Source organism: Electrophorus electricus, unplaced genomic scaffold (genome assembly GCF_041902795.1).
Source record: "Electrophorus electricus isolate QZ-2024a unplaced genomic scaffold, ASM4190279v1 Scaffold101, whole genome shotgun sequence".
NCBI lineage: Eukaryota > Metazoa > Chordata > Actinopteri > Gymnotiformes > Gymnotidae > Electrophorus > Electrophorus electricus.
The window spans coordinates 211,302-224,848 of NW_027658383.1; the positions used below are offsets into that span (position 1 = coordinate 211,302).

At 40.0% G+C, this 13,547-nt stretch overlaps 1 protein-coding gene and 1 pseudogene across 1 annotated transcript in view; both read right to left on the reverse strand.

Annotated features, from left to right (window-relative positions):
• LOC145653983 (ribonuclease inhibitor-like) overlaps positions 1-13,547 on the reverse strand; it is a gene marked incomplete at its 5' end in the record, with an annotated part of 52,093 nt that overhangs the window by 6,105 nt on the left and 32,441 nt on the right. The gene's annotated exons all lie outside the window — the stretch shown is intronic.
• On the reverse strand, positions 64-10,308 carry LOC145653985 (NLR family CARD domain-containing protein 3-like; annotated as a pseudogene).

Genomic DNA, 13,547 nt, shown 5'->3' on the forward strand with positions numbered 1-13,547 from the left:
CTTGTCCCGTGTTCTCTCTCTCTATTTAAACTCACAGGTCCTGAGAGAAAGCGCTGCATATTAGTGGAACGCCGGACTACTCACTTCCACCCTGTACATCGCTACACAGAGTGTTAGGACTGAGTATCGTTGATTATTTGTTGTGGTTTTTCACGTATTGACAATGCAGAATAAAAAGCACTTTGGCTCAACCTTGCCTTTCGCTTCCTCTGTGCCGCCACCGTCACAACAGGTATTTATGTTTTCAGGTTTGTCCATCAGCTGGTTTGAATATGTGGACTATTATGGGTCATATACAGAAGACTGAACCCATTATTCTGAGTTGTAGTCCAAACTCTGGTCTATGTAGTTTTGTTCTCATCTCCCCCCACTGCTGTGCTCATCTTTGTTCTCACTGTCAGCGGGAGGGCAGGAGCAGAGTCCAGCGCTGGTTTGTATAAAATGGGAAAAAGTCTCATTTAAATACGAGGAACAACAACCAGTCCACAGTCCAAAAAGCAAACAGTGTTAACAGGCAAAGGTCAGCACTAGGAAGACCAAACAGCAGACTTTGGTAAAAAGGGCAGACACACAGAAACAGAAACATGTTCAGGAAAAGTGGGAAAAAAAACAAGACTACTTTGCATACACCAGCTCAGAAATACAACTCAGATGAGTAATTTTCTAAAGTTAGTTACACATTCTCACCTACACTGGGCTACACAACAGAATTTACTCTAATATCTTTGTAATTATAATTAATTCAGGTAAATTTATTATGTTTTACACATGTTACATCTTGGCCTGCATCTGTTTCCATAACTGGCTGTGAAAATGTGAAAGAGAATGTTAATGTGGGTAAAAGAGAGGTGTGTGTGTGTGTGTGTGCGTGTGTGTGTGTGTGTGTGTGTGTGTGTGTGTAAATTCTTTAGGATTAATGAGTGGTTCAGCTAACACCTTAAATAGTAATTAGGGTACATGATACATTAGTTACAAAGGGGTTTAGGAAACACTTACAAATTAACAAAAGTACCTTATGATGGAGATCATGATGTACTAACACCAGTGCAGTAATGAGTTTATGAATGAAAATACTCACACAGCTTTTCTGGATGCTGTGACCACTGGAAGCAGTCTCAGTAGACATTCCTCTGATGGGTCATATTTACTCAGGTCAAACTCATCCAGCTCCTCTTCTGAGTTCAGCAACACAAACACCAGAGCTGACCACTGAGCTGGAGAGAGACTGGCTCCATGGAGACAATGGTCACCTCCTCTGCTTAGGTATGTCTGGACTTCCTGTACTAGAGAATGATCCTTTAGTTCATTCAGACAGTGGAACAGATTGATGGATTTCTCTGGAGAGGGATTCTCCCTGATCTTCTCCTTGATGTAGTTGATTGTTTCCTCTTTGCTGTGAGAGCTTCTTTTCCTCTGTGTCAGTAGGCCTTGTAAGAGAGTCTGATTGGACTCCAGTGACAGACCCAGAAGGAAGCGGAGGAAAAGGTCCAGATGTTCGTTCTCACTCTGTAAGGCCTTGTCCACTGCATTCATAAGGAAGTCAGACATGGTTGATCTTTTAAAGAGACCTTTCTTTTGCTGTTTCAACACATTTTTTCTTTTTGGAGATGAAGGAGAGATATGCATATAAAGCAGCCAGAAACTCCTGAATGCTCAGATGCACAAAGCTGAACACCTTCCCCAGGTGAAGCCCAGACTCCTCTCTGAAGATTTGGGTACACACTCCTGAGTACAGTGACACTACTTTGACATCAATGCCACACTCTCTTAGGTCTTCCTCATAGAAGATCAGGTTGCCCTTTTCCAGCTGTTGGAAAGCCAGTTTTCCCAGTGCCAGAATTGTCTTTTTAGTCTGTTGAGGATCAGTGTCAGTGTTTCCATGGTACTTTCTATCCTTGTGTTTGATCTGAAAGATCAGAAAGTGTGTGAACATTTGAGTCAGAGTCTTGGAGATCTCTCCACTCTCTGCTTCACCCAACATTCTCTCTAGAACAGTGGCTGCAATCCAACAGAAGACTGGAATGTGACACATGATGTAGAGGCTTCTTGATGACTTCATGTGTGTGATGATTTTGTTGGCCAGGCTCTGATCACTGATTCTCTTCCTGAAGTACTCCTCTTTCTGAGGGTCACTGAACCCTCGTACCTCTGTTACCTGATCAACACACTCAGGAGGGATCTGATTGGCTGCTGCAGGTCGAGAGGTTATCCAGAAGAGAGCAGAGGGAAGCAGATTCCCCTTGATGAGGTTTGTCAGCAGCACATACACCGAGGTCGACTCTGTTACATTCCACAAGTTCTCATTGTTCTGGAAATCTAGAGGAAGTCGACACTCATCCAGACCATCAAAGATGAAAATGACTTTGTAAGCATCACAGTGTATTAATTGTAATTGTTTTGTTTCTGGGAAAAAGTGATGAAGCAGATCCATCAGACTGAACATTTTCTCCTTCATCAAATTCAGCTCCCTAAAAGGAAGTGGAAATATGAAGAGGACGTCCTGATTTGCTCTTCCTTCAGCCCAGTCCAGAATGAACTTCTGAACAGAGACCGTTTTCCCAATTCCAGCAACTCCTTTAGTCAGCACTCTTCTGATGGGTTTGTCTTTAAAGAGGTCATTGCATTTGATGGGTGTCTCCTGTGTTGCTGGTCTCCTGGATGCTGTCTCAATCTGTCTCACCTCGTGTTCATTATTGACCTCCCCACTCCCTCCCTCTGTGATGTAGAGCTCTGTGTAGATCTCATTCAGAAGAGTTGAGCTTCCTTGTTGGGAAATTCCTTCATTAATTCTTTTAAATGTATCCATTAGTTTGTGTTTGAGATTTCGTTGATATTCAGAGAATAGCTCTAATAAACAGAAGAACATGATCACAAATATTTTATTTTCTTGTTATCTTTGATGTTGAAGTTTATCAAAACCATTTATCAAAACCATGAAACACTTTGCACAAACACAGAGGACAAAATTTAGTTATAGTGATACTGTCATCATAAAGCCATGATCCAGAGCTCTTACTGGTCTGTAGTGTGTTAGCGAGGTCTGTCTGGTTCATGTTCCCCAGCACATGCAGTGTGATCTTCAGCGCCCCCTCTCTGGCACTGCTCTGATCCTCCTCATCCTCCATCTCTCTCTCAGAGCATGCTGGGTAATCTGGACTCAGCAGCTTCTTAAACTTCTTCAGCTCCTTCTTCACCAGAGAGACGACTTTGTGCTCCAGCTCCTGGTTAGGAATAAACAGCAACAGACAATCAAAAAAACACCACCATGTTACAGAGAGAGATCACTACATGATTTTGTTTCATGATGGAGAACATTCTGGCAGTGTTTGGGTAGTTACTTAAAAAAAGTAATGCATTACTCATCACTTATCTAAAATTGTAATGGGATTACTGTACTCATCACTTAATGGAAAAAGTAATCTTATTACTTCTGTTACATCCTAAAACCCAAATATACTAGAAATCACCCCCACACTTACATACCTTGAATATGGACTCCAATTGTTTTCTGTAGGTGAGTTCTGCTTTTTCTCTTTGTACACTGTGGACAAACACAACAGACCTTTATGGAGGAATATGTAGCACATTCATACCTGCACAACACATGATTATACAGACAAGTAGATATTATACAAGATTATATATTATCAACACTTGTGTTTCTGCATTTCATAATAGATCTGTGATGCTGCCTGGTGTGCGGCAGCAGAAAGGATCAGGATGCAGGTGTGAGTGTAGAAACTCAAAAAGGCATTTAATAGAAAGTGAAAGTAAAGCAAATGTGCTAAACACACTCAGCCACAAGAAAACAAAGGTCAACAAACAAGAACAGGAAGACAGGAAACAGGAGAAGTATATACATGGAGGAATCTGGGAAGAGAACAATGCAGAGACTAAGGACAAGTGGCTGAAATGGCAGGTGGAGTTAGGTCAGAAAGTGGCAGGAATGGTGGGTGGAATTAGGCTGGAAAGTGGCAGGAATGGTGGGAGGAGTTAGGCTGGGGAGTGGCAGGAATGGTGGGAGGAGTTAGGCTGGGGAGTGGCAGGAATGGTGGGAGGAGTTAGGCTGGGGATTGGCAGGAATGGTGGGTGGAGTTAGGCTGGAGAGTGGCAGGAATGGTAGGTGGAATTAGGCTGGGGAGTGGCAGGAATGGTGGGTGGAGTTAGGCTGGGATGTGGCAGGAATGGTGGGAGGAGTTAGGCTGGAAAGTGGCCGGAATGGTGGGAGGAGTTAGGCTGGGGCTTTGGCAGGAATGGTGGGTGGAGTTAGGCTGGGGAGTGGCAGGAATGGTGGGAGGAGCAGGGAGAAGGACAACACACAGATGCAACAATAAACAAAGGACACGGGAAAGCAAAACAGACAAAAGGGCTCCTTTACAAGATGATTTGTTAGAAAATAATTACATTTTATTTATAGAGCACATTTACCACAACAGCAATGATCAAAGTGCTGTGGAAAGTTAGGAAAAATATCTTAACAAAAACCTGTGAAATGTAAAACAAAAGGAAATGTGCCATCAAACATAAACATGGACAGAGAAATGAAAATGTCAGAGTAAAAAGAAGTGTTTGAAATCTGCACAAGAGGGAGCAGAGCTGATATTCAGAGAAGGACTGTTCCACAGCCTCAGTGCTGCAACTGAACAGACACAGTCACACTTCAGCTTCAGTCGAGACTGTGGAACAGACACAGTCACACTTCAGCTTCAGTCGAGACTGTGGAACAGATACAGTCACACTTCAGCTTCAGTCGAGACTGTAGAACAGACACAGTCACACTTCAGCTTCAGTCGAGAATGTAGAACAGACACAGTCACACTTCAGCTTCAGTCAAGACTGTGGAACAGACACAGTCACACTTCAGCTTCAGCCGAGATTTTAGAACAGCCAACAGCTGATCTGAACAACTCTGAGTGCCAGTGAGTAGATGACTTGTTCCTAAGCATGAACAAAGAATTTGATTTTGGGAAATTTCTCTGAACTTGTAAAAATTATTCCTAATAACAGAATTGATTTGCTGATCAAATCTGAGCTCTGGATCAAAGATAACACCAAGATTTTTGTATTTCTAGGAATAATACAAGCAGATTAATCAACTGTTACACAAGTGTTAACCCCTCACTATCTATGTTTACATGTACACCCATGATCTTATATTAGTCTACAACTGTCTTACTTAGATATGATCATGTTAATATTACAGTCTGATTGTTATAGTGTGACATAGTGTCTTAGTTGACCTAAGCTTAGGCTGATTAAAACATGTGTTCTAGAATAATATTAGCCAGACTATGTGCACATGTAAACACACACTGATCCACGGACTAAACATTTGTGCTACATGTCTGGCAAAGCCTGATAAACATATTATACATATATTGTACATACATTGTTTTATATATATATATATATATATATATATATATATATATATATATATATATATATATAGAGAGAGAGAGAGAGAGAGAGAGAGAGAGAGAGAGAGAGAGAGATATTTCCTTATGTACCCCTGTTTTTTTCCCTCAGTTTGGACAGAGCACTCTCAAACCATTTCACTGCGAGTTATCTATGTACATGACAAATAAACCAAACTTGAAACTTAAACTGTAATTTAGAGAGTTTGTTTTTGTCTTGTCATTAAAAGAGGAGCTCAGCAATGTTCAGTAACAGCATTACTACTGTAACTAAATCCAGCTCATCTACCTACAGCTTGATCCTGCCCCAACTCCTCTTCTTAAGTGTTCTTCTGCTATTTCTCCCATGTCTTCTCATTAATACTTCCCTTCGGATTCTGTCCCTACAGCTCTCAAAACCTCAGCTTTAACTGCCATTCTTTATAAAACAGGACTAAATGCTGCACTACTTGATAATTACTGACCCATTTCCAATCTCCCCTGTCTAATCAGGGTTCCAGCCTCTCAACTGCAATCTTTCTTAAATACTCAGGATCTATTTGAACCTTTCCAATCTGACTTCCATACTATGCACAACACTGAGAGAGCCCTGTTACATGGTTTCAATGATCCCCTTCTCTCTACTGACTCTGGTGCCCTGTGTGTTCTCCTCCTTCTAGATCTTCTAGATAGAAGTGCTGTGTTTGACACAATTAAACCATAACATACTTATCAGCTGCCTCTCAGACATTGGGATTACTAATACAGTTCTTGAATGGTTTATCTCCTATATCTCTAATAGATCACATTTTGTCACACTTGGTAAACACAAATCACACACTGTTATCGTTACCCAAGATGTTCTCTAGGGATCGGTGCCTGGTCCTCTCCTATTTAATCGATATGTTGCCCCTTGGTCAGATTATCCGCAGGCATGGTCTCCGTTTCCACTGTTATGCTGATGACACTCAGATTTATAGTAACACCAAAGGTAACACTACCTTACCACTTCCTGCTTTACTCTCTTGTATCAAAGATCTCAAACAGTGGATGAACATAAACTTCCTAGAGTTAAATCCTTACAAAATAAAATTTTAGTTATTGGTTCTAAATCCATAATCGCTAAATTAACTGATTTTAAACTCAGTCTAGATGGGTCTTGGTCAAATCATCAACTGCATTTTGGAACTTTGGTGTACTCCTTACTCTTTCAACCCCACATCATGTCAATGGTTAAAAATGCCTTTTTTTTTACAGTCACAATATCAGTAGACTTAGGCCCATGCTCTCCAGACAAGGTGCTGAAACTCTGGTTCATGCTTTCATCACATCCCATCTTGATTACTGCAACTCTCTCTTCATTTACATCCCAGAATTCTCTTAGATGTTAAAAAATGTCAGCCCACAACACCCCGATTCTACATCAGTTACACTGGCTCCCTGTCCCTCAACACATTCAGTATAAACTCGTCCTGCTTACATTCAAAGCTCTGCATGGTCTTGCACCTCCCTACTTAGCTGAACTCCTACATCCATACTGCTCCACCCATACACTTAGGTCTTCTGATGCAGGTCTTCTCTCTATCCATAAGTTAAGATTGGTCTCTGTAGGGGCAGATATTTTAGTGTCATGGCCTCAAAACTAAAACTATGGATGAACTGATGGAGCTCATGAAGGGCTTCATAATGAGCTGAGTGAGTTTGATCAGGTGGGATTGGGAGTGAGGAACACTGTCCTAAACCAGGAGATCATCAACTCTCATCAGAACACTCTCCCTCTCTGAAGTGTAAGTGGAGGACTCCATCTTACCTGAGCTCAGGAGAACAGTCACATTCCCTACATCATCCTAACCTGAGCTCAGTAGAACAGTCACATTCCCTACATCATCCTTACCTGAGCTCAGTAGAACAGTCACATTCCCTAAATCATGCTTACCTCAGCTCAGTAGAACAATCACATTCCCTACATCATCCTTACCTGAGCTCAGTAGAACAGTCACATTCCCTACATCATCCTTACCTGAGCTCAGTAGAACAATCACATTCCCTACATCATCCTTACCTGAGCTCAGTAGGACACACTCCCTCTCTGAACTGACGTTTAGGGTCCATCGACTTGTCACTCTTCATGGACACACAGCTGGGTTCCGGGGAGTCTGATCTCTTACCCTGCATCAGACTAACATACACAATTAAAAACATATTGTTGTAATGCCAAAATACTAATGTGTGTATAAATGGTGCAAATATAAATTAATATGTATTTATCTCTATCGATGGTCTATCAAGACCATCACCTCTCATCAGAACACGTTCCCTCTCTGAAGTGTAAGTAGAGGACTCCATCTTACCTGAGCTCTGGAGAACAGTCACATTCCCTACATCATCTTTACCTGAGCTCAGAAGGATACACTCCCTCTCTGAAGTGTAAGCGGAGGACTCACTCTTACCTGAGCTCAGTAGAACAGTCACATTCCCTACGTCATCCTTACCTGAGTTCAGTAGGATACACTCCCTCTCTGAACTGTAATGGAATGTCCATTGACTGGTCACTCTTCATGGATACACTGCTGGGTTCCGGGGAGTCTGATCTCTTACCCTGAATCAGACTAACATACACAATTAAAAATATATTATTTTAAGGCCAAAATACTAATGTGTGTATAAATGGTGCAAATATAAATTAATATGTATTTATGTCTATCGTTGCGATTTTTATTGAATGTTTTTTAAAGAATTCATACAAAGATGTTGAAAACACTAAATTCATTATTATGTTTCTTGTTATTTACTAAGTGATCTTCAAGTTGACCAGAGTTATACCAGAGAGCAACTTTACATTACATTAAGCTGGTCTTAAACTTTCTGAAGTTTATACTTATCTTTCATCTTTGTATTATGCATTGTGTCTCTGTCTCAGTAGAGACAACTGTTTCTGGCAGTATCTGATTTAAGATTGTTACCTGCTGGTACTATTCAAGGGTTTTGTGAATGGATATCAAAGCACTTTTAAGAGGTCTGTGTGGCTAAGAACATCTACTAAATGCAATAAATATAGATTTATTCAGATATCCCAAGTAAATAAGTGCACAAACCTATGCACTGCAAGTATGTTTATTTATGTTCTCTCACCTGTCTCTTTTCTGTGTGTGCTGTTCCCCAGAGACACGTATTTTGGAGGTCATGTCTCCTCCTACAGATTATAGCTGTACACCTGCAAACACGCACATGCAGATTAATAATCAGAACACATATCCAATTACAATATTTACATTTACTGCATATGGCAGACACCCTTGTCCAGAGAGACTTACAGAAGTGATTTGTTGTGTCGCTACAAAAAACATAAATAAAGCACCTTTGTAAGTCGCTCAGGATAAGAGTGTCTGCTAAATTTTATAAATGCAAATGTAAACATCCTCATGTGATCACAGAGAGGTTAGTGTCAAGATCACTACCAGGCTAAAGCCCTGGCTAAACTGCAAAAGAGGGCAGTAAAGATGTGTTTTTATAATAAGTGCATACTCCAAATCACTGTCACACAAATAAACAGCGCAGAACTTCATAAATTATTAGCTAGATTTACATGCGCACCGTTGGTACAATACTAGTCTGACACTGTTAGTTGAACTAACACACGATCGTATAAAATCACTGTCTTAGCCAGTTCAAAACACGTAGCCGAGTTGGACGTGTAAACACGTTCTGTCAGATCTACTGGTTCACAGTCCGAACTGCAGCCAAGATCTCCGTTTAACGAGTCACGACCAAGACATTCACGCGCTTTAATCAATCACGATCAAGACATTCACGCGCTTTAACGAAGCACGACCAAGACATTCACGCTTTAGCTCGGAATGTGCCTATAAGCGAAACATTACAGTATTTTCTCGCTTAATGTTCTCAGAAGAGAAACAGTCATTCATGTTTTTGAAGAGCTTTGGTGTAGACAGGCACCTTTACTAACTTTATAAGTACAAAATATAGTTTATTAAAATGAGCAAATAATGCATAAAGTTTAAACTGTAATCTTACAGCACTAAAACAAACTCAAAAACGTGGGTGTAGTGAACAGTATCACTGCAAAGTGGAAAAGAAGACAGAGGCAGGAAAAATGTGTTCTATAAGTGCATAGTGGGTCACAGACTAACTCAATCACTGTCATACAAAGAAACAGTGTCGAAATATCACTTAATAATATTACTAATAAATATTATAAATATTACTTCTTTAGTTACACTGACATGCACACTATTGGTACAATACTAACCTCACACTGTCAGTCTAATTACGACATGATCGTGTAAACAGCACGGTCTTAGCCTGATAAAACAACTAGTCTACATCTAGTTGGACACCTAAACACTTACTGTTAGATCTACTGGCTCACAGTCCGAGACATTTGTGACACTTCCTGCAGTACGACGCCTGTTCTATTTGCGCAGTTTGTTTCTGCGGAGAGGACAAAATAGAAATATATGAAGTATATAGTGCGTTTATTAGTACTTTTTATACAGTTCATGTAAACATGTTGATTCGGAACAATTTCTTAGATGAGCCTAGAACGACTTTAGTTTGGTTATTCTGAATCAGACGACCTCAGTTCTATTGCTGTATTTCGCGTAAACGAAGACACCTACTGTAACAGAATAGCGGCTAAAAGCTTTACGTTTTCAGACATTAACCTTGTTAAAATTCAATTCTGTTAATATTAAATTTAAGAACTTGTTCTTTGAGTAATATAAGTTCATATAATTCTTGATTGACAGCTCAGATTCAGATACTCAACGGCTTTGTTTTCTAAAGATATTTGTATTCCGCTTCTTAAAATGGAGCACAAAAATTTCACTTTCGCGTTAAACCGGACTGAACCGGTTTTGTCAAGGATAATTGTTTTTTAGGGGCCGGACTGCTGTGACCAGTCACAACACTTTATCCAACCTTCTGCGGGAGAGAGAAATCAGAGCTACAGTATAGAACTGTATTTAAATAACACAGAATAGCGTAGAACAGTGACAGTAAATTACCAGTGGATTTTGACTGTGGGAGAATTTTATTTGTCATGGAGCTTATACAGCACAGCTGTTCTGAGCAGACGTTTACTTAGGTTTTCACACACACACTCACACACACACACACACACACACACACACACACACACACAATCACACACACACACACACACACACACACACACACACACACACACACACACACACACACACACACACACAGAGAGAGAGAGACAGGTTATTAGTTTGTGTGTAATACCTATTCTGTGCTCACAAACTCTATATAAAATGACTATTTTTTGTCATTAAGTTTCGTTTCTAGCATACACTCGCCTGAGATGACAGTTCAAACCATTTTGAGTGTTTGAATTAACCATTTTAAAATGGTATCTTGGGTCTCTCCTCTGCTGATCGCCATGTCCAGAGCATATGCCCAGTGATGTAGTGGTATAAGACAGTATGTGAACGTTTAGTTTGTGCCAAGACATGTATCTGAGAAGAAGACGACCCAAAGACGTTAATCAGGCAGATCTATTTACTAGTAGGTAACATCTAAGGTCAAGGTTATGATGGAGCTGTAGACATAAGTGAATGTTTTAAGGGACTTCAGACAAAAATTCTGAATAAAAGGTCAAAACACGACAAGGGACATAATCTGCATTAATTGGAAAAAGCGCAAAATCAAACATCTGTTTTGTTTTTTGTTTTTTTCACACAGTATTGACGTGTAACTCGCAGCATTCACGGATCTCCTTTGCTCGCATGCAAAATCTACATGTGCGCACTCATATTTGCTCTGCTCTCGCTTACATTTACTTTGCTCTGCTACAAAACTGCTTGCACGTGTTTAGATATATCCTGCTCTTACACAAACTTGCTCTTCTGCACACACAAACACATACTGTACGCTCGCGAATGTTTTTGTGTTCTTGCGCACAAGAACACAATTCTTTAATTTCATTATTATTAACTGTGAATGAAAAGGAAAGTCATTCATGATCATGATACAAATGTTATTATAAAACAGTTAGAACTTTAAAATAATTGCGGCACATTCATATACATAATATTATGTGCCATTTCACAAAACAAAAATATGAATGTATTTAACACATATTGTTCTTATACTGTATAATATGTATGACTGTGGAATTTGCTCAAATAGATAAAGAAATAATATGATTTGAACTTACAGTAATATGCTCTGCTATATAAAGGAAAATTACCAATCTGCTACCATTTAGTGTTAGTAACCAACTTTGGTAGAGTACAAATTCAGTCATTAGCCACATTATTTACCACTAATATCTGTAGCTCTGAAATTGACCACCTTGTGGTTTCCGTTACGTCTCCTTCCTGATCAGGTTTATCAGAGGCATGACAATGGTTTTACTGCTTGATAAAAGTCAGACACTTAAAGTCAAATTGCCACTGCTGGCGTTACTGCGTCAGTGAACTGTTCCACTAAGACGCATTAATGTAATTATGACATCACAACCTAAGGAAAGTGTAAGTTATTTAAAAGCGTTCCAACACACTAAATACCTACATGCTTTTCTGAAGGAGGACAAGGTGATTTTCAAGGTATAGTCCGACCAGAATTATTGCATATTCTAATAGTTTTCAGCAATAGTATCAATATTACTTGCATTATTTATTATATCATTAAATTAAGTGCGCCGTTAATTATAGAAATATCTAAAATATTTTATATTATCCGTGTATCCCCTGGATTCAGGAACGATCGTGAAAGGCCAAATTAAATCAATAGAGAAACATGATGAGTTTTCCTCAACATGGGAAATTGTTGACCAGGAACAAAACGTGGACACTAAAAGAAATGACGCAGGTATGCAATTTTACTGCCAAGCTGCCAAATAATATTTGTCTGTCTGAACATCCATCCGATCTGTTTGCTCTTTTTTTTAATCCAGACGATATCCGAGCTGCAGAAGGACAACTTTAACCTGCGCATGCGTATATGCTTCCTCAAGTATGAGGGCGGCTCGCAGAAGTGCAGCAGTTGTACAGAACAGATTTACAACGCGGCAGAGGAGCGTTTCCCAGTGGCGACGCAGCAAAACTTAGACGTGAGGAGACCCGAGTCTAGTTTTTGTAATCAGAGCCGGTTAATTGAGCGGACGAGACTGGGGACACTTGTTAATCACACTCCGCACCTAGATAAAGGGAGGGCGCTAAAAAATCTAAATACAACTTGAAAAGGCAATAAATTGACCTTCTCAAATGCATAAATTATTCTGCCCAAGCCTCTTTATTCTCTTCCTTTTTAGAATAGTTTTAACTGCTACTGCAGTAGCAGGACCAGACACGTCTCTTGAATTGAATTATTTCTTCATTTCACGTAATGCTCTTCATCCACCTGTCAGGAGCTGAGCAGGTGCAGAGAGGAACTGGAGAAGATGGAAGCGCTTTTCCATCAAGAGAAGACTCTCCGCCTACAGCTAGAGAACCAGCTACAAGCCTACACATTACAAGACCCGCCCTCTGAGGATCAGAGCCAATCAAAGGAAACTTTTGAAGAGCTGCACAGGTCGGTACAGGCCTATATTTAATTCTGATAAGAAACATTGTTCATGGAAGATTTCCCAGTTAGAAACTCGGGCTGTTTCTCCAGGACAACCACATCAAAACAACAAAATTATTTGACATATTTCCATTTTAAATGCTAATTTCTGACCACTTAAGTTAAACCTTAGGGCCTTCATTAAACAATAATAATCCTTAGCTAGTAAATCGCTGTACTTTAATTATAGAAGAAATTATCCTTAGAAATGCTTTGTTTTTTATTCTTAGCAAAAGACAATTATATTATAGTACCTAGTCCTGAGCTGGCACACACCATTCTAATGTCACAGTGATTTCAGTGGAGTTTCTCCATGTAGTTCCATGTAATTGGAATGTAATTCCAAGATGAATCTGTGTGCAGAGAGTCCATCTCATAGCTCTAAATGAACATGTGAAATAAAATGTAGCCTAATCGAGTGTGTGTGTGATGGCTGTCAGGTACATAGAACAGCTGCAGGGGGAGCTCAAGGCTCAGAACACCATAATCAATCAGCTGAGGAACAGGAGCACCAATCAGAGCAGTGCACACCAGCCTGGCCACGCCCACAACTCC